We start from the raw sequence: 21343 nt of genomic DNA, 5'->3' as shown, positions 1-21343 counted from the left end.
CGTGCAAGTACCTATCACATGACCTCACACACAGAATGTCATGCCCATAACATAACACAGCAGCATGACACCATTATATACCAGGTCACAGGTCACCAGTATTTACCTGAGTAAATTACAGAACAGTATCGATTATACAGGCTAAGGCAATAATTTGAAGGTGGAATAGTGACACCAAAAAGAGGGATGGAGGAACAGCGGGGCTAAAAAATACATGAACCGATGCTGAAAATTAGACATTCCAAATACAGTGTACCTACCTCATGCCTTATTTCCTCGCAAGCTGTATGTTATCCAGGTGTGTAAGTTATGGGTGAAGCTACAGTTACTAATTGTTTTGCTTTTTAATGTCTGACTCTTTTATTCCATTCTACAGTATGTGGCTACCCTTTACTAATAGTAGGTATTATGTGTGTTTTGTTTCAGAAAGACGAATAGCTTCATTGTAGCATGTTGCTCATCATTGCTTTTCCTAACTGCTACTAGGATCATTTTGACTGTAAGTTCAATCTTTTTTACAAGCTTTATTATAATTGGAAGTATTATAAATTGTAAGCCTTCACTGTTTAATGTATTTTTATGTGACACTAAGCTTGGGATCGTTGTGATACACAGAATAGAGTGGATCCATCGCATACCGACCATACAAACGTGCTCATTTGCATATGTACTCTGTGAGGTATTGCAGAACCCTTCTATAACCATATAAATAAAGCATGATGGTAATAATAATAATAATAATAATAGTGTGGATAATGAAGTTAATGCAGAGTGTGGTAGGTGTGATAGTAGAAGATAGATAGGGGATATTACATATCTCCCAACATGACCCATTGGTTGACAACATTTTTATAGCCATCACCTGTGGTGAAACACATTTCTTAAAAAATAACTAGTTTACCGCAGGTATGAGAAATCATACATCTATAAGAAATTCCAGGAACGGATCATTTTGTTCCTCCTGGAATGGGTCATGTTGGGAGATATATAATACTACGTGTGGCCAGTGCCGGTGCAAGGCCCTGGAGTGCCCCAGGCGGCGGGGGGACACTCCGGTGCTCACCCGCCTTTCCCCCCGGCCGCTGTACAGGAGGAGGGGCGCTGCGGTGCTCACCCACCCCCGGCCGCGTCATTTCCAGGGGGGTATAGGAGGCCTCTGGTGCTACTCACCGCTGCACTGGTCAGGACTCGGGCACTGGTTCCTTCTTCTGCGGCTGGTGGGGAGACCCGTCCCTAGTCCCTGCTGCAGCCGCTGACTGCCTAGCGCTGCTGCCACGGAGGCACTGTTCCCCGCTGACGCCAATAATGAGGGGCAGGTGGCAGCTGGGACCAGTGTCTCACCACCAGAGGAAGCAGCGCTAGGCAGCCATCGCCAGCAGCAGGGACCAGGGACAGTTTTTAGAACGGTGCTGGGAAAATAGAGATAGATATTCCCAGCACCTGCTGCTGCCACAATTATATTTAATTTAAATGTTGGGCTGAAGAGGCGCCCGTGGCCAGCGCCCTAGGCAGCTGTCTAAAGCTGCCTAGTGGTAGCGCCGGCCCTGCGTGTGGCATGAATGAGCCAGAGAAACAAAAATTGGGAAGGAACATTATTTAACATTATTTAACATTAAGGGTCAGATGTATCAAGCTTCATGAAGTGACAAAGTGTAGAGTGATAAACATCCAGCCAATCAGCTCCTACCTGACATTTTTCAAACACAGCCTGTAACATGGCAGTTAGGACGTGATTGGCTGGCTGTTTATCACTCTTCATTTTATCACTTTTTAAAGCCTGAGACATCTGGCCCTAAATATTGAAAATGCAGGGGCGTATTTATAATGGATGCAGTGTGCACGGTACACAGGGGCCCCTGAGTCCCAGGGGGGCCACTGCACACCAATTTTGTAAAACTTTCCAGAGTCCAATGGCAGGAGTATGGCCAAAATCAGGGCCGAAACTAGGGTTTCCGGCGCCCGGGGCAAGGCAGTCTTTTGGTGCCCCCCTCCTAGTGATGCTGCTGCGCACCGGAGGTGCGCCGAAATTTTCGGGGGGGGGGGGGGGGGCGTGGCGTGGCCTAATTTGGGGGTGTGGCCTATAATCGCTGCTCTCTCGCGAGGCCACGCCCCCATTTTGCAGCTATGGGGGCATGACCCAGAGGCTCTGTGAGCCTCTAGCCATGCCCCCAGCCCCCTGGCTGCGGGAATAGACGCTGTGCGCATGCGCACAGCGTTTATTCCCCGCTGCTTAGTTAGCAGCTGACAGGGGGGACCGACCAAATGACGCCTTGTCCCTGGCGCCGGAGACCCCCCCCCTCCCCGCACAGTCCTCTCACCGTCCATCTCCTACTAGCGCGGCTGCAGGAAGCGCTGATGACTTCAAAAAGACTTGCCGGACGCTGATTGGCTGAATTCAGCCAATCAGCGTCCGGCAAGTCTTTTCGAAGTCATCAGAGCTTCCTGCAGCCGCGCTAGTAGGAGATGGACGGACTCCGTCCGGTGTATGTGGACGCTGTAGTGTAGCGGCGGGCATGTTACATGCCCGCCGCTACACTACAGCGTCCACATACACCGGACCTCACAGCGCCCCTCACCTCCAGCGCCCGGTGCGCGTGACCCCCCAGCCCCCCCCTAGTTACGGCCCTGCCAAAATCACTGGAAAAATGGCAGCCGCACCAAATTACCGACAATCTGCACATGTGCAATGAAGTCTGAGCTGGCAGCAGCAGCAATTTGAAAATTGCCAGAAAAATGGCCACTGCACCATTTTTGTGGAGTTCAGTGCATATGTAGTAGGGTCTGAGTGCTCTGTTGCTCATACACCACTACACATTGAGCTGCTTCCAGCAGTGAGGGTGGGGGCCAGGGCCGGTGCAAGACTTCTCAGCACCCTAGGCAAAGGTTCAACCTACTGATCCCCACCCTTCCATACTGCCACCAATACCCACTTTCCATCCCCTTAACGCATACTTGCCTAAAATTCTGGAATGGCGGGGAGGCTCCCAAAAATTGGATGGTCCTCCCAGCCCCCCCGGAACATGGGCATGTCCCCTGCTTTCCCTGACCCCTTTGCCACCCACAACAGAGTACAAGGAGGAGGGTGCAGCAAAGTAGGGAAATATGGAAGTGAAGTCTTAGAGGTTCCATTGCCACCACCTTCATTAAGTACAGCAAGGATCCTCATAGACACATCATTGATTTTTTTGATAGGCAGACTTGGTGGTGCCCCCCCAGGTCCAGGCACCCTAGGCAGCTGCCTAAAGCTGCCTAATGGTAGAGCCGGCCCTGGTGGGGGCCCATCCAGAGGAGGCTGCACACGGGCCTTCTACTCTCTTAAAATGCCCCTGAGTATATAGATATAAAAAAAATTGCATAAGGTGAGTCACCTTATATTAATAAACCCGTTCAGTGTACTTTTTCTTTCTACGGAGCTGTAAAACACAACTTTTCTTCTGAAACACATGCAATGAAATTCATGTTGTGAATGAAGAAAGGTGATAGCAGGCTCCACTCAGTCAACTGAATCCTGCTAGCAAGGCACAGCAGCATATACAGTACATAACATACTCTTCACACGTTTTTGAAAGCTCTCACATATAACAGGACATCACTGAATGGAATAAACTCCTGCTCAAGACTTCAAAAGTGCAAGCAAACTCTTTGATCTTCCTTTGCTGAGTAGGAATCCACTCATTGACTTGAATGCAGTACCACTCTGTCAGAATTGATGCAGTTATTGTATTTCAAGTACATAAAGATGTATGTCACAAATAAACTATAGCCGTTTCCAATGTAATTTTAGACATACTACTATACTTTGCTGGCTTGAAAACAAACGCTGATGTTTACTGCTTTAAATACATTGCGTATATGATATTGACAATGCTGTTTTTTTTTATTATTTTAATTTGAAATCATCAATAAATATAAAATATTAACTGCATTATAACCAAAAGCACCATTATTGAAGGCTATTAAGTAAGGTGACCAACTATCTTCCTTTAGGGAGGACGGTCCTTCCTTTGTAAATTCTGTAAACTCCCTCAAAAAGTGCCCTAATAACCTCTGTGATTGCGCAGTGCGGATCCTTTCTGGGGCTCATACTGTTTGAAACAGTAGCTTCTGTACATGCACAGAAGCACTGTAGGCGGCCCTAATATAATAGTATTATGGACACCTACAGTGCTCTGCGCACAGTGGGGTTTATTCTGGTTCACTCCCTCTAGCAAATTCCTTCTCAAATGGACAAAACCATGTGCACTGCAGGTGGGGTAGATGTTACTTGTGCAGAGTGAGTTAGATTTGGGTGGGGTTTTACTTCAAAGTGAGATCTATATTGCAGTGTAAAAAATATACAAAATTATAAATTGGAGGTGCAGCAATTGATTAAATGAGGAGAGGTTAATAACTTACTCCTAAATGATAAAAAGACAAAGGAGGTGGTCATAGATTTTAGAAGATCCAGAAGTTCAACCATCAGACCGTTGGTTTTAAACTGTGAGGAGGTGGAGGGGGTTACTAATACTACATTTTTGGGGATTACATTTACTGAAGATCTGTCTTGGTCCTCACATACCGCAATAGCAGTTGGAAAGGCTCAGCAATGCCTTTTTTTCTGCAGTGATTACGAGCAGCAGGACTATCTTGGCCAATGCTTATGAATTTTTAATCAAGAGTCTGTTGACTTATGCCATTGTGGTATGGTATGGGAATTCTAAATGCTCTGATCAGAGATCCCTAGACAGGATAGTCAAGGCCGCAGAAAAAGTCATTGGCCAACCCTTGCCTAGGATGGCAGATATTTTTTTAAAGATGGGAAAAGTTAAGGCTAATAAAATAGTTTTAGATCCTAGCCATCCTTGTTATTCTCTTTTCTCATTGTTTCCCTCTGGGAAATGTTACAGGTGCTTAGGTTGCCGTACTAGTCGGTTGCGGAACAGTTTTATCTCATCTGTTATTTTAAGTTTGAATTGTAGTATGTGAATTGTGAGTATTTCTTTCTCTCTCTTCTTTTTTTCTTCCTTGTGAATTTCACTACACATTTTTTTTAATGTTGTAGTGACAATAAATTTGATTTGATTCCCACCATGGCCCTAACTGTGTGGAGTTTGTATATTCTTTTTGTGCTTGCGTGAGTTTTCTCTGGGTACTCTGGTTTTCTCCCACAATTCAAAAATATACTGGTAGGTTAATTGGCTTCCAAACACAATTAGCCCTAGAATGTCTGTGTGTGCGTGTACATGTGGTAGGGCACGGGTGTCAAACACAAGGCCCGCGGGCCAAATCCGGCCCGCCAGACCTCGTCATGTGGCCCGCGCGAGGAGATAGCACGCAGGGGCAGTGTGTCCCAGCTCCTGCCTAGGCCACCTCCTCTCACCCACCCCCCACCCCGTGCGTACTCGCTCGCTCGCCGGAGCTGCGGGGTTGGTTGCTGGGACTGGGACGTCCCGCAGCTGGCGATCTGTGCTGGACTGCTGGTAGTAGCGGTAACCGTGTGTGCGAGGCGGCTGACTGAAATAGGTTAGTAGTGTATAGCTCGGGCTAGTCGCTGTACGTGGGGATCTCTGTCACTGAGGGTGACATTTACACACCAGGCCATGCTCTCCTCTAGTCACTGCGTGTCTATCTTGCTAGCCCACATTAAAATGTCTTTCCCAAAATGGTGTCACCTCCTCTAGCATCCCTAAGGCAGCTCTGTACCTTCTGTCCCTGTCTACCACTGAACCCTGCACCTCAATATAATTAGTACTGGATGTGGAATTAAATTTCTGCAGCATAGCTCTGTGTTTGATGGCCCACCATTTTTGTTATCGCATTATTGTTATATGCAAGTCCTGTTTCATACTGCTTTAAAGTACACCTTGTACATGTTTTCTGTCATTTGTACTTTTTGGGGGACCGGCCCTTTGAGGGTGACCAAACTGCTGATGCGGCCCCCGATGAATTTGAGTTTGACACCCCTGTGGTAGGGAATTTAGATTGTAAGCTCCACTGGGACAGGGACAGATATGAACGTTCAAATGTTCTCTGTAAAGCGCTGCGGAATATGTATGCGCTATATAAGAAACTGGTAATTAATAAATAACAGTGTGCAGAATGCAGTGTCCCCAATTCATGTTATGCCACATTACAGTGCCTTCAGTCTTATACCATTACATTACAGTGCCGCAGTTCTTATAATGTAACATTATTATGAGCTCAATTTCAATTTATACCCCTTTACAATGAGCAGGTCCAGTGGCATGACTAGATATATTGCAGGCAATATATTCCAAGGCAAACATTTATAAGAGCCCCTACAGTATGTACTATTCAACGGCAAAAAATGTATGACACATGTAACAGTGACAGGGGAGTGACTCTCAGTGCCGGGCCCCATAGCAGCTGCACTCCCTGCACCTATGGTATCTATCACCTTGCTTTGTATGTACAGTACTTACAAACAAATAATGTACTCTTGAATATACAAAATGAAGAACACAAGAAAATAATTCCACTGATTTATAATGGAGAAATAAAATAAAAGTTAAATTGACCCTTGCACTCGTGCAAGTGGTTGTGGGGGCCAAATTTCTTCTTATGGTGATCAGTCATCAGACAAAGTGCTAAAATCAGTGGAATATCTGTTGTATATTCAAGGCAGTGTATTTGGGGAATACTGGATACAAAAGGGACCATACTGCACACCCTGCATTGATGTTTTCAAAACTTACCTGTCCAGAGCCTCATGTCAGTACCAGTATTTGTGTACGAATCACTGGTAAAATGGCATGGTGGCCATTTTTCCAGTGTTTTGTGCATGTGCAGTAGAAAACCATAAGTAAAATGGTTGCTACATAGAGACATGTGCACCAGTGCTCAGGTTAATATGTTGTGAATACACTGCCGCAGCCTACTAGAGAGGAGGGGGCCCAGATGGAGACTACACATAAATCCTCTCCTCAATTAATACATCACTGCCTGGGATACAGAAAAGGAGGCTCCATCATGAAGCAACCCACTGTGAGACCTAATGGTCATGGTACAGTCCGGGAAGCTTCCTGCTTCCCCTTTAACATGGCATCCAGCTCTGCCCCAGGACCAGCACATGGAGGAGAATTAAGATGTTGCGGCAGGGTATTCTAAAGACATAGAGAATGAGGAGTCTGGGCAAGATGCTCTCCCCATAGTGCAGGCACAATGGAGACTTCATGAGCATTTATTTATTTATTAACAGTTTCTTATATAGCGCATACATATTACGCAGTGCTTTACAGAGTATATTTTAACAGTCACAGGTACTTGTTTCCTAGCACGGCACCTGTCGGGTCCCATCGCATACCATAACTTAAGGTATGCGATGGGACCCGATTAGACCCGACCGACCCGATTTTCAGGGTTTAAAGACGTTCCCCTACAATTTTAAAATCAGTCGCATCGCATGCCATTGCAATGGCATACGATGCGATTCGACGCGACCGACCAGATTTTACATTGTACAGCCACCCTGATGGCAGATTACAATGTAAAATGCCCCCCCAAATCCGATTTTTAATTGTATACCCACCATGATTGTTAATTAGTATGTCAAATGCCCCCCCATTGTTAGCGCCACCCCACGATCAATGCCAACCCGAAGCGTGGCGAGCGCAGCGACCTTTTCAAACACCCACTATCCACGTCGGCGTGGAGTTGATTTTATATAGTGTGGCGTGCTCAGCACGCCACCGAGCCCGAAGCGTGGCGAGCGGGCACGGAATACATGTGAAGTCAGGGCCGGCGCCACCACTAGGCAGTGTTAGGCATTTGCCTAGGGCGCCGGCCACTGGGGGGCGGTAGTTGGGAGCAGGGCAGGAGGGAGAGCTGGAGGGAGGGCTCGCTGCACTGTGTGCAGTTCAGTCCCGGTGCATGTTTACTGACATTTTCCTCCACCCGCACCGCGTACAGCCGCTCAGCCGGGCAGCGTCTGAGGGTGAGCCAAGTGCTCAGCGCTGCCCGGCTGAGCGGCTGTACACTGTGCATGTCAGTTAACATGCACCGGGACTGAACTGCACACAGCGCAGCGAGCCCTCCCTCCTGCCCACTAAGCCAGACCTCCAGCTCTCCCTCCCGCTGAGCTAGACCGTCACCCGAGCTCCTCCTGAAGGGTGAGTAGCACGGCGGCCGTATCCCTCCCCCCCCCAGATCAGCGCACCGCCGGCGGCATCACGCATCACCCCCCACCCATAAAGCGGGTGAGCGCCGGGGCGCCCCCCGCCTAGGGCGCTCCGGCGCCTTGCACCGGCACTGTGTGAAGTAATGCGCATCCCCTCGCGGGGCTTGCTGCGCTCGCCACACTTCAGGCTCGGTGGCTCGCTGCACTCGCCACACTATATAAAATCAACTCCACGCCGACGTGGATAGTGGGGGTATGAAAAGGTCGGAGGACGCGTACCGCCGCCCCTCGCGGGCCCGCTGCGCTTGCCACGCTTCCAGTTCGCTTTGATCGTGGCGTGGCGTTAACAATGGGGGGGCATTTGACATAGTAATTACCCATCATGGTGGGTATAAAATGAAAAATCGGGTCGGGGGGGGGGGGGGGGCTTTTAACATAGGAATCAGCCATCAGGGTGGCTGTACAATTAAAAACCGGGTCAAATCGGTCGCATCTCATCGCATGCGATCTGGTCGCATGCGATGCAACCGATTTTACACACCCGATGTCATACAATCTGCATCGGTGGCGCCGTGCTAGGAAACAAGTACCCATTCACATCAGTCCCTGCCCCAGTGGAGCTTACAATCTATATACCCTACCACATGTACAAGCACACACATACATTCTAGGGTTCATTTTGTTAGAAGCCAGTTAACCTACCTGTATATTTTTGGATTGTGGGAGGAAACCCACACAAGCACGGGGAGAATATACAAACTCCGCACAGTCAGAGCCATGGTGGGGATCAAACCCATGACCTTCAGTTCTTAAAATCCTTCATGCCCATTCACCTACACATTAATCAAACCGATCACCCATTAATCAGCCTATCGGCCAAGTTATTGCATTGTTTGTACCCAGCTTCAGATCACATGTGGATTAATAAAATCGCTAAAGTCATATGCAATTTCCTAACTAATATCATGTTTTAGTATTATTACTTATTTATACATTTATTTTTTTATTTAAACGCTTGAAGTTGCTTTGTTTGTATGTCAGAGAAGACAGATAGAGGCAAATTGAGGATAGCAGAGACAGCATATAGAATATATAACAGTATACATATAAAGTGAGAGATTACTGTACTGCTGATGCAGAGGAAAACTACAGTGGAATCTGTCAAACACGATTTGTTTTGTGCTAGATCAAGCACTGAAACACAAAGATATTTTTAAATTGCATTATGGTTTTAGGGGCTGATTCAGACCAACTCGGACGGGCTGCAAATTTGATTATCGATTCGATTATACACATGCAGACGGTATTCTGTGTGCATGTGCGAGCTGTCCATCTGAAGGCAGCGCACGAAGGCCAACTTTGGCTTCTTGCTTGCAGGGTGATTGACACCTTGCGGGCATTTCGGGGCATTCCGCCTGCATTTTCTTGGCATTCCCCAGAAAATGCAACCTTTCCCCCGCTGCCAGGAGGGAGCACCACCGACATCATCAGTGATCTCCTTTTCCCCACGCCTTCACAGCGCAGTGTGAGTCCTGGATCACTCAGCGATACAAGGGGGGGGGGGGGGAGAAATCATTTGATGGTGAATGGTGGTATGCATTCGCAGCCATGCACATGGGTGGGGGAGTGCAGGGGGGGGGGGCGTTCATCCGGTGGAGCACTGGCTGCCTGCTCGCTGGGCTCCGAACACTCACAGCCCATACAGCAGGCTGAATCAGGCCCATAGTCCAGGGAATATACGCACCATGATTTATGCTGCAAGTATTTGCACTCAAAAATACTGTAACTATTTTAGGAATATATAATAATTTGTTTAATATTAATCAAAGTTCAACTAGGTTTCATTTACAATACAATTTTGCACTTAACAATAACCACTTATTAAATGCAATATTTAATTACCTTACATAACGCTGGTTAATGCTTCCTGCTTAATGGTGGCTGCGTTTGGGTGCAAGTGTTCACCCCTAAATAAAGGTAATAAATAAATAATAAATATGCTCTATAAAACTGGAATAGCAGAGTTACAGCATGGGTTACATTCCATACCTTAAATTACAGTACTGTATTAAAGCGCTGAGGATCAGAAAGTAAGGTAATAAAAAAAGGAGACATATGGACATTAAACATTAAATAGAGCAGATGAGATTGGAAGAGAGTGAATACAAACGCAGTCATACAGACTTACAAAGTACAAGCACATGAAGCAATGTTCATGGCACATATTACAATCCTTTTTCTTGTTAAGTACCTTTGACAGAAGCAGAACGACAGGACATACTCAGACACCCTTGCAACCTGCAAAAAGACATAAATAGCATAAAAAATTCAAGACATGATTTTTACGGACTTGTCTAGCTACACAATGAACCAGGATTAGGAAGTAACTTAACCAAAAAAATTGAGCCGGCAGCTGATTACAGCAAATAAAATGAGGGCACATTAATAATATCAGTAACAGCAAAATATTATGAGAAAGAAGGGCAGCATTAGGCATCACCGGGCCCCATAGCAAAAGAGCAGAGAGAGGCCAGTACATGCACTGTTCAGAAGAGTCCTCCACTCTGTTCAGAAGAGTCCTCCACTCTGTTCAGAAGAGTCCTCCACTCTGTTCAGAAGAGTCCTCCCCTCTGTTCATTTTAGAGCAGAGAAAAAGGGAAACATTCAGACCTGTTTGCAGGGCAACTCTCTCTGCACATTTACGTTTGCTCCACCTGCAGCGCACATGGTTTCGCCCATTTTCAGAATAAATTTGCCTGTGATCAAGTCTGAATTAGGCCCAAAGTCTCTGGTAAGAGGGTGTATGGGCCTAGGAGTGAGGAAAGTGGGGTGACGTGTTTTGGCTTTGATAGGACCCCTCTAACTTCCAGTATAAAAATGCACCACCATAGTCGCTGAAGCTGTTGTTATCATTTAAACTGTATGTAGACTAGAATTTCATATTATGAACTACAAACATTGAAATATTTGCCTGGGATTGAATTCCCCCCAATGTCTGTTGATTTTAAATTGATGTTTATACCTGTTGTACAAATGATTAGAACCCATTGCAGCATAAAATAGTACACATTCTGCAATATGCTGTAAAGTGGATATAGCCATTTTTTTAATCTTTATAACTATAATTTTCAATTTTATGACAAAATACAATGGCATGTTTTCAGTGATTACTGATCTGGCATTGCAAGATAAGCTACTGGATAATTTAAAATAGTTATCAGTAAAATTAATTTTCTGGCTGTTTCTATACAAATACAAGTGAAAAGGTCTGCTTAATTTCTTGCAGAGTGACTAATTAAGTTCCTAAGCATTTTTACATATAATTGAAAAGCACTCAAAATCTATCACAAACTAAACCCAGTCAGTCACTGGTTCCCAAAGCAGTACTAGAAAAAGGGAAATCACTTGCTGTGGATTTATCTGTTATTATATAAAAATTCAAAGCACTAAAAGGCTTCGGGTGGTAGTCAATAAAAGCGGCTTTCCCAAATTTTTGGCTCTGGCTGCTATAATTACAACATTGGTCTATTTTGAATCTGAATCATTACAAATGGAAACTGTAATGATTTTTTACAAAGTGATTCTTTAAACAGGTAAATGTATTGTTTTGAATGAATACAGTATTACAACAATATAGAGCAGACAGCATAGTGCATAAACACATATGGGATGTACATTTGTCATCATGACAGTACTAAATATCAAAAAGACAAAAAAACAGTCATATGCATCAAAGCTTCGGTGGGGTTGATGGGGTTGATGTAGAGTTGGACATTTTGCACTTATGCTTACATACTGTATATGCTTAGAGGGAGAGGTATCCAGCCTCTTACTGATTGGAGAAGTGGAGGGGTTACACATAGCACCCAATCAGTTTCTAGCTGTCTATCAACAAGTACATACTCTAAAATTTTAAGTAGATGCTCCTTGGGTGGCTCTATAACACTAGTCAATTCACATTCCTTTCATTTAAATATGAATACAACTTGTAGCTGAAATAAAGAAGTCTGTGAGGGGATGTTGCATAGAAGTTTATCTACATTTATTATCAATATTTATTATGGTTTATTCACAAGACTGTGAATTTGCAGCCTTGCGAGTCCACCAAACTCCGCCTTGCGATTGGTGGCTCAACCGCCACTCATTCCCAAGGGCAATTCGCTGAGTTAAAAGGGAATGGGGGAACACTGATCTTAGAATATCTTCAAATTATTTTAAAAGTTTGGAAAGAAATCTACTATTTTTTTTTTAAGCGGCAATCATTTACACTGCAAAATCAAACTCGTTTTAAAAGATTGCTGCTTTAAAAAACTGGAGATTTCTTACCAAATCTCTCACTTCCTGATTTTCTCACCCTATTACATTTCACCCGCTGTGTTTTTCCATGCAACATAAAAATGTTTAGTGCAAAAGTAGTGCAACGTCTTAACTTACAATTCTTAACTAAATTGAACAAAAAACACCCACTAAATCATTCTGTATGCCAACCGAGGCTTACTAGGCAGATTGTATGTCATGTGTACGTGTGTTTAAGTGGCACAAAATATTTAGTCCAAGATGATGAACATTCCATAAGGTCTTGCACATCAAAAACAAAATAAAATTGTTCAAATGATAGCAGTAACAACAAATAAAATATTGACAAATAATCTCGTCAAGACCTTCTGGACCTATAAGCTATGCTATTACTGGTGCCTGTCCTTGTGTTTCCCTCCTATATCCCTATAGATTGTAAGCTTGCAGCAGGGCCCTCCAACCTTCAAGTATGTCTGTTGTTACCCAGTCTGTTTTATCTCTTTTACAATTGTAAAGCGCAATGGAATCTGCTGCGCTATATAAGAAACTGTAAATAAATAAAATAAATAAGGCTTCTCACTGTCAAACAAAAAGAAAATTTATGGACATTTTTGATCAAATTCAAGCGGATTTATATTTGTAGGATAATGTCATAACTTATGAGTAAACAAGGATCTAGCAGACAAAACGCCAGTCCATGCATTGAAAAAAAGCACGTCAACGCAAATATGAATTTAAAGCTATGTGTTTTTTTTTGTTAACAAGGGTGTTATTTTGGAGGACTTGGTACGAAAAAGGTCCAACAATAATCAACATTGCTACAAAAATGTTCTAGAAACTTTGTGTTAACACATCAGAAGAGGCCAGAGTTGTGGAAAATTGGTTACATCCTTTATCAATACAACTCGCCAGTCCACACATCTCTCTCTCTCTCTGTGAAGCAGCTGTTGACCAAGAAGCAGTTTTGCAGTTTAGAATACCCTGAATACTTGCCAGACCAAATCTGTACTAAAGGGTACCAAACCATTTTGCTGTTTAGACAGCTGACCAATAATGAGCAACAGCATGGGCCTGATTAGGGGTTTCAACTACCCTAGGCTAATACAAAAGTGGTCACCCCCTTCCCACCAACAATGTTCTGGCTCATTCAGCTAAAAATCTGTAACAGTCTTGGGCCTCAGCTGCATTCATATTGCCACTAGCAGTGATGGCAATGGTGGCACTGGTATCAATCACAGCCTCGGTGGCAGAGCCAGCCATGGCTGTCACAGGAACTCCTCTTGCCAGCATCCCTGCCTTGGTGATGCCAGTAATCCCAATAGGCACAGCTGCTTCTATAGTTCCCGTGGATGATCTCATGAGACCTTGCCAACTTCAGCACCAGGAAACAATTCTGTCCCAGTGCAATTCATTGGGGCGAGAGAGCTGCATCCCCCCCGGGACATTTGCATGCAAGCATTGATTGGTTGATTAGACATTTGCATGGAAGCATGTATACCTAATAAAGTGACTTGCACTGGAAAATGAAAGCTATTTTAATGGTTTCAGCAATACTAGAAATAGTATGGTTATAATCCATTAAATATTCATTTTCTCTATAAGGATTCAAGACAACTGTAATAACCCTTGTACTTACTATTTATGACTTTTCTGGCACCTTCCTCCCCCTATAGGTAAGGTTTAAAGTATTTACACATTATAAAAGGCATATATGCTTTATAAAAAAAAGAGTAGTTGCAAATAATTTGTCTATCCATTACATAATATAGAGTATAAATTGCAAGCGAATAATGGTAAAACTACAAGTTTAAACATAATCTATATAATGACATTATTTTATTCATAAGAACAATATGTGGAATAATTAAGAATTTAATTGATTGGTGTACGCAGATGCAAAAGTATACTTTTATGTAATATTATATATCTATAGTTGGCTAGTTGCAAATCATTATATTCCAGTATGTCAGCTCTAATTTGGTACCCACAAGTGTTCCGCATCCTATTAGCCATTCTGCCTCCTGTTTGAGTAGCTGTTTAGCACAATGTCCTCCCACAATGCTTCCTGGCAAAGCTGAATAGTTTTAATTGATTCATGTCAAGATTGTGTCCCATTGTGTTAGCATATCAAGCTATTGGCACATCCAATTTGTGATTAAAGGATAGAAAGTGTGTCAGGGTACAATAGCTCATCTTCCCCAGTCCTTGTCAAGTGTTTTAACCAAAATAATAATAAATGATGACATACTGTACTAAGGTATAATACTGTATGATTTGCACTGGCTCCCCTGTGTTGTACTTAATGTAGACATCAAGCTGAATGCCTACGCTGTACACTTATATATTGCCTCTGCAGACTAGAAGTGCATATAGTAGTCCAGAGATGAAAATATTTAAGGAAGAATTGTATGTAAAACCCATCCACTGTATAAAGTTCTATACCAGGGGTGGGGAACCTTTGTTGTGCCAAGGGCCAATTGTATGGTGGAAAAATCCTACGGGGGCCATATGTAAAAATTTCTCTTAAAAATTGTCCTGCTGCAGCCATCCTATGCTCCAGCGGCTGCCGCTGAATAGGACTGACAGTCTCTGGTTGCTGTTGATTAAGAGGAATCTCGCAAGATCTCCCCTGTACTTGACTCTCGGCAGAGCTGCCGGGTGGGTAGGAGGGCCACTCAGACTGGCTATGGGGGCCGCATACGGCCCAGGGCCTGAGGTTCCCCACCACTGTTCTATACAGTATGACATGCTGTGGTCCACACATGTCAGGAGACCTTGTTCTGAAGAGAATTGGTTATCTTCATGGCCAGATTAATAATGGGGCTGATGGGACTACAGCCCTGACCACCATATAGAAACAGGCACATTAATCCGCTGGATCCGATATAATGTCCTTACTCTGCACAGGCAGCTAGAGAGAGTTCCCAGTATGTGGTCAGTCTTCTAGTTTGTACACCATCACTACCACTGTCCCTACTCCCCCCAGAGTAGGAAGTAAACCATCACTGGGTTGGCCCAAGTGTTTGAGAGTGTAGCAGCTGCCTGTAGTAAACATGGAGGTGTCATTGCCATATTTCCTTATTGGGGCAATTTCCTTATTGCAGGCTGTTCACTAGAGAATACTGTAGGAAATAAAAGTTAAGAGTCCCATGATAAGTAATGTAAAGTATGGCAGAGGTTGGAAAGATCTGGAAAAGGCTGTAGGATGATAACCTACATATTTTATTTTACTGTATGTTGGGTATGTGTGAAAACATTTAACTTCCTGCAAACATATTATGCTGTAATTTTAATATAATATATTCTGTGCTGGACAGAGGCATAAGTTCATCCCAATTGACCGAAAGCAAGTTGGAGATTTGTGCCCCCCCCCCTCCCCCCCTCTTCTTGCCCTTCTTCTTTTGATACAAATATTGTGTGTGTACTGGAGCCCACAGTAAATGGGCATGGTTCCAGCTACGTTGTGTCAGAATAGCTGATAGGTTGCAATTAGACCCATGAGCATTTAGAATCAACACTCACCAGTCGGTCCCATCTCACAGGCCAGCAGAAGCAGTGGTTGCACCGTCGCTTGCTGAAGCACAGGTTAAGCGGTACCACGTGGAAGCCATCCTGTCCCCTATTGCAGGTGTTTAGCAGGCCTTCTGGGATAAAGCCAATCAACTATATGGGTGGCCACATAGCTCTGATGGAAGAGCAGCAGTCACATTTGGGTCCCACTGTGAATCACACAGGTGCTGCTGTACATGCAGGTTACCTTTAAGGGCTTGGAGCCCAGAGGCAGGTGACTCCATTGCCTCTGAGAGTTATACCCCTGGTGCTGGATAATGTTATCTTTTTAATTATTCTGAGTACATGATGCCTTCCGCTACTGATGCTGACTATTGAATCTTGCTTCCTGCTGTGACCATAGCTTACATTATTGTCATGACTCTACCTTTTAACATTTTACTTTACTGCTCATTTATTACCCAGAACTGGTACAGTGTGATAGTTTACAGGTGAAAATCCTCATTAGTTCCTTACTTGAAGATGTTGTTAGATAGATTCATATTTTGTGCACATAGGTTTCACCTTACCTCCTGGATTGTATTAGTCTTCTCTTTATCTAGTTTTATGTATGTGTTTTGTTTATTTTTTACCATGTATGTTGTTATCATTATTAATCCTTATTAATCAATGCAGGGCTGTGGCTATTTTGGCACAATGTAAATTGAATGTAATTATTATAACTAACATAATGTAACTGGATAACAGTACAAATCTGTATAGTACTGTAAAGTACCTGCTAATTCCACTAATTATTATTTGAGTTGTTGTTGTTATTATTATTATTATCTATGTAGTTAAAATGTCATGAAAACTTCGGGACCAGCTACCAAATGGTTTGAGAATTGTAGATTGGGAAGTATGCAATCAGTTGTTTAGCAATGACTTTATATGCAGTTGTGTTTATAGGAAAGCTACAATAAGCTATTACCTAAAGACAAATGGTGTTACACAATGCCCCGGCGAGGGGATTTCTGCAGCTAGGGTGGCTTGTTTTTAGCGAGGATTGCCGAAAACAAGCCATCTTCGCCATCTAACCCCCTTGCCGGCCGCTCTCCCTATTCCACGTTCCGGGGGATTCCTCAGAGGACAGAGAGCATTTTCCCCGAACGGCGAGGTTCGCCGCTAATGCAGAGAGCGCGCTCCATATAGTGGTGTCCCTCGCAGTTTTGACAGCCGCACACGCCATTTCAACCTCGCTGAAAAAACCCAGCGAGGTGGAAACGGTGAGTGCAGTTGGGTCAGTTGAATACTGACCCGTGAGCTATGACGGTGAGCTATCGGCACTGTTTGCCATCATAGCTCGCCATTGGGCATTGAATATACCCTAAAAAGTATAAGAGGATTTTATAGGACATAACAAAATAATGCAAACATCTCAAATGTGTTTTGCAAAACACAATAAACAATTAAGAAAATCTCCTGCCAAACTTCATTATTTATAGAAGCAGGCCGGATGGTTTGGCAGTAGTGCAGCGCACCTGGCAGAGGAAGGTACTACATTAGTAGATGTGCACCTGACGTGACCAGAATAACATATAATCATTGCCGCTCTCTTTGGACAGATGTGTCCTGCTGCTGACTTTCTCAGCTAACCATGCACAGTATTGCAATTTAGGGAGCGCTATATAATAGATCCTGTGTATGTAACTTGTCTGCCTGATATGTGCTCAATAAATACTTCATTTGTATTCTATTTATGATATTTTTGCTTACTGTTGATCTACACGCCTGTAAGCTTTAATGCACTGCAGTCAGTAAAACATTGAGGTTTACTGTTCAGAATGTGATTTGTATCTTTCTACAGTGTACAGACACCATTTTGTATGGTCTTTTTATTCATAGCTACTGTATGATGTTTTCTGTGCATGTTATTTTAGAATGTGATTACACAGCAGCATACTGTACTTTTTATCATCATAAAACCAAAATCAATTATATATCTAGAACTAATATTTCTCACAATTTGATAAATTCCATATCCACTATTTTTTTTTGTATAATTACAGAGCTGTATCGACAATGAAACAATCTGAGATGGGCATTTAGCCACACATTGCAATCATAGTTGCCTACCCTCCTGCTTTCTGCAGGAGACTCCCTGAAATAGCAGCAATCTCCCTCCCTGTCTTTAAAAATTTCAGAACACACTATACCACAAGGGATAAGCTATTAAAACCTAGCTTGAACTTGATGGACGCAAGTCCTTATTCAGCATTATCTACTTTGTGACTATGTGACTCTCCCTCATTAGTCTAGCAATCTCCCTTATTTCACCTATCCCACATTACACTGTTACATTTTTGGGGAAAAAGGAATGAGAGACAGATACATTTACATTGAATCATCAGCACCGTTTCCCAGCACTTTCGCAATTATAGTAGCTCTTTCTAACGGCATTGGGGCTCATCTACATTTGGGTAAAGGTCATTTTAAAAGATTCCTCTCAGATGTAGCAGTACACACCCACGCTTCTAGGTGCCATGTTCACAATCTCTTTTCACAATCTCTCCATATATGGAACTAGACACGCCCTTTGGGTGGAGCATGACACGCCCCCTCAATGGGGCGTTGTGCAAAATTCTACTACCAACTATAATCTCCCTGAAACTAGTTTTTAAAAGTAGGCAAGTATGATTGCAATGCATGTAACAGTTGTGCTCATTCAGATTTTGATGAAAAAATTGTACAGTGTCTATCATCATAAAAAGCTGTCACCAGATAAGATCATTGGTTCAATGTCACAATCTACCAACCATGAGACGCAGAGTGTTAAAGAAAATGCTTTATACAGTACAAGAAGCATCCGTAAAAAGAGATATCCAATTAAATATCAGATATGGGGATACTCAGGAACATCTGATTTTGTGTGTGTGTGTGTGGGCGGTATTATTAATGTCCCTACACACCCAAATGTCAATTTTCAAAGAGCATCCGTATAAATGACGAAAATGTATCCGCTTTAGGGAGAATGATGGAGCACCTGGATATAATTCATGCAAAAATGAGGGAAACATGCAAACTCCATCCAGATTATGGCCTGGGGTCAGTTCCTAGTGCTGCAAGACATCAATGCTAACAATTATACTACATGATGACTCAGTGCTATCCATATACAGTTGGAGCCCCTCTCAACTTTGTTCCTTAGGTCGTGGCTCACCATGGCTAGCCATGGCTATCCTATTGTTGTCAGCAGCAATACAATACATAGAACAATACAGTAGGGGATTAGCAGAGTAATCACATTACTCACTTAATCCTATTAACCCCTTCAGTGGTGTTTTTTTTTTAAGGTAGCGCTCCCCACTGGGCGAGTTTTTTTAGGACGAGCGATACCTAAAAAACCCACCATGCTGTCCCCTTGGGCCAGGCAGTGCCGCTGAACACTATGCCAGCCGCTGCCCGGCCCTGCGTCGGAGGCTTCAATAGAAAAGCCGGGGGTGGGGTGAGGAGGAGGCGCGGCAGAAGAGGGGGAGCTCCGGCTCTACACAGTGGCAATCCCAATAATTTTCTAGGCTTGCCAGACTGAGCACTGAGGCACAGCCAGGAAAATTCTCGGGATTACCACTGAAGGGGTTAAAGGGCTAAATGAGGAGGGCTCCATCTGTATATCAGGTCTGGCCAACCTGTGGCTCTGCAGCTGTTGTAAAACTACACACCCCACCATTCGCTGACATAGTTTTTGTGCTTTCTAATAGCAAAACTGAGGCAGTGCATCCTGGGACTTGTACTTTCACTAGAAGAAAAAGACAGAGGGAGGTCTGCACTAGGAGGGATAGTATAATTCAAGTGAGATAGAGTTGTAGATATTGGATTAGAGATATATAAACTGACAAAGATATTTAAAGGCTAATTGCTGAAATTAACATTACATGCAGGTTTTATGGCGCTCAGCCTTAGCCTGACTGTTGTAATGGTCAGTGGTGCACCCCCGAGTAGGGTATAAGTTTAACGAGAAAACAAAAAGAAAAAGAAACTCGGGTGGGGTGCACTCTTGATATCTCAATCACAAAAGTTGTTCAATAAAGATATTTAACATTTTAAAGTTTTTTTGGTGTGATTTTTTTATATTTATTTGCTGAGTGTCGGAATTAGTAACCAAAGTTACTGTTGGTTTTAATATTTATACTGGCGATTTATTTAATCATCCACAGGATTAAATGAAGCCGGTATGTGTGAATATACCCTTAATTCAAGGAAGCTGACCGTCATATATCCTTAATGCCTTTAACCAATAGGCAGTATAATTGTAATCTCAATTGATGTTTGAGATAAGGATTATAATCATTGGTCAGCACAACTCAAAAATTTCAAGGGAGTAAACACATAATTAACACATATCAGCAATCATAATATTATTTACATATATACAGTTCTATTTTTTTGTCAACTTTAATTTTTTATTTTTAATTTTTAATTTCCGGCAGCTTCCCTAGCTTAAGTTTGATATCAAATAATATGATTCTCTCTTTGATTTTAAATGGCAACAAACGTTCTGTGTGGCAGACCTGCTGTCACACACAGTAGCAATAAATTTGTTATTTCTAGCACAAAGAGATACATGAATAGATTACCCTGGCTAAAAAATAAGATGATGTTTCAAAAATGCTGATTAACTTGTGAGATGTACACACTCTATGCAGCCTGTGATACCAAACACAATCAATGTTCATGAAATCAATTCAGACACATACTGCGGATATGATCAACATGGGGTTCACAAAAATATCACAAAACTTTCCTAATCACTTATGCGGCAGACCTGCTGTCACATAAAATGTCGCTCAAATATTATGTGATCACGAAGTATATGTGTTTATTGTCACCAGCTATAATAATAAATACCTATTAGAAAATGCTGATAGGCTTAGGTGACGCTGATTAATATTATGCCTATACCACACAGTTGACTGTGGTGTGCTTATCCACACGCACCCCACACACCTGTGCGCTTTTTAGGTGTGAAAAAAACCTAAGTAGCTCAATGTCACCACAATAGCACACCTAACAAGAACACATGGGATTCACAGTATTAAAGATTATATTTTGTGATATAATTAAATTGCCCCCACCTTGAAGCGCACAGAGCTAGAGTATTCAGCACACGTGTATAATGCCCCGCATAGATATCTGCACAGAGTCTAAGGCTCTATCATGTGGAATTTTACAATGATACAAACTGCGCTGTTGAAACATATGGCGTTACAGTATCCTGCAAAAAGATATAAGTGTATATAACCCCACACAAATAAACAAAGTATATACAATAAGATGCCGGACAATAGGCTGAATTAACACAGGTGTTGCCACTAAAGAGGGAGAAGCGCCCAGCTGCGCATACGGGAAAATGAGCTGCCGGAATCAAACAAATAGATAAATGAA

At 43.1% G+C, this 21343-nt stretch overlaps 1 protein-coding gene across 4 annotated transcripts in view; it reads left to right on the top strand.

Moving 5' to 3' along the window:
* The window catches only part of DLGAP1 (DLG associated protein 1), a 519677-nt gene that overhangs the window by 40947 nt on the left and 457387 nt on the right, over positions 1-21343 (top strand). For all 4 annotated transcript variants that reach the window (XM_083187577.1, XM_083187573.1, XM_083187574.1 and 1 more), the window contains one exon: positions 427-499. The gene's annotated coding sequence lies outside the window, so the exon portion shown is untranslated. The remainder of the gene's footprint in view (positions 1-426; positions 500-21343) is intronic.

The sequence above is a fragment of the Crinia signifera genome, chromosome 5 (genome assembly GCF_055691185.1).
Source record: "Crinia signifera chromosome 5, ASM5569118v1, whole genome shotgun sequence".
NCBI lineage: Eukaryota > Metazoa > Chordata > Amphibia > Anura > Myobatrachidae > Crinia > Crinia signifera.
This window is presented reverse-complemented; position numbering and strand designations above follow the sequence as displayed.